This window comes from Triplophysa rosa, linkage group LG11 (genome assembly GCF_024868665.1).
Source record: "Triplophysa rosa linkage group LG11, Trosa_1v2, whole genome shotgun sequence".
Classification (NCBI taxonomy): Eukaryota; Metazoa; Chordata; class Actinopteri; order Cypriniformes; family Nemacheilidae; genus Triplophysa; species Triplophysa rosa.
This window is the reverse complement of record NC_079900.1, coordinates 11,387,539-11,389,027: the sequence shown is the minus strand read 5'-3', so window position 1 is coordinate 11,389,027 and position 1,489 is coordinate 11,387,539.

Sequence of the window (1,489 nt, the reverse complement as noted above, 5' to 3'; positions counted from 1 at the left end):
GAGATAAAAAAGAACAAAAAAGAACCTACGGACAAAAGACTCGAAGAATGTACGACACGGAGAGCGCTAAGAAACGGGATGGAATAGTTGGAGGAATCGGATGACTGTTTAATCTTTTTTTCTGTCATACTCTCTTCTCTCTTCCTGTGTCTGTGCTGATGGAACATCTGTAGATGGACTCTCTTTTTGTCTTTCCGTCCTTTGTTTTATATGGAGCTGCCTACAGCCCTAGTTCCTCAGAATAGGTTTTACTGGCCTCACTGACTGCCTAGAAACGTCCTCTTGAAGCGGTCATCTTTTCGAGTTAATTTCTTGGTAGAAAAGGATGTTTGTCGCACCCAACCCGGACTTCAGCGATGTTTACATACAGTAAATCAGTTTTAGGAGATTAAGAGGAAATGTGCTTGAGAGCACAGTCGAAGAGCCCGGGCTGAGTGCAGATGTGCAGCAGCGAGAAGTTCGCTGTATATTTATTCTCAGTCAAAAGGGCGAGCACAAGAGAAGAGGAAAGCTAGAGAAAGGCTACAGTGAGAGCTACATGTAAGGCATGATCAGAGCAACAGGGCACAATTCTTGTTTTATTTTCAGAAATTTAGACAGAATCGATCAATGGAGGTCATCGAAAACGTCCGTCAGTGAACGGAAGCTGGTGGCAGGTAGATGGCAGAAAAACTAGGAGATAATGAGAAAGAGCTGCTTGCGAATGTAGCAAGTGACCAGCAGAAAGGAGTGCAGAAGTGTCCCGATGGACAGAATCATTCTAATAACGCAAGCCATAAATAAAACCAATTGGTGTACCAAGGAGGAAGAACGGGGGGCGGGAGGGTTCAGGGTTAAAACACGTGAGAGAAATTGTTTAGCTTCTGTGTTGCGATGCATGTCAAACAACCAAGACGACAACGAAAACTTTTTTGGGGAATAAGACCATATGAAATAAAAATAAAAAGTATGTGTACATTAACGTATGAGGTTAAGAGCTTGGGGAACAATTTGTAAAATGTGTGTATTTTCATTTTTTATTTTTATGATATCTATATTTATTTTCTTTATGTATTGAATAACTGTATGTACATGTTCATTTAATAATTCTGACTGTAATTTAATTTGATCTAGTTTAAGGCGTAAATATGAAATATTCAAAACATGGTCATTAAAATATGCTACTTGTATGTGTAAATTTTGACAACAAAATTGTGTTATGATTTAAAAACAAACCATTACTGTTGATGAGGATGACAGTGACTCAAATTGAAAATGATGTCTGCAAAATAAACAATAATGATAATGATGATAACAATGAAAACAAAATAAAGTGTTCCTAATGGTACTAAAGATTGCAGTGTGCTCGTGATTTTCAGACAGCTGGAAATTATTTACTAGAAATTAAAGGTCCAACGTGTAATATTTTGGAGGATCTTTTGACAGAAATGCAATATAATATACATAACTATGTCTTCAGAGGTGTATAAAGACCTTACGTGTCGAAGCG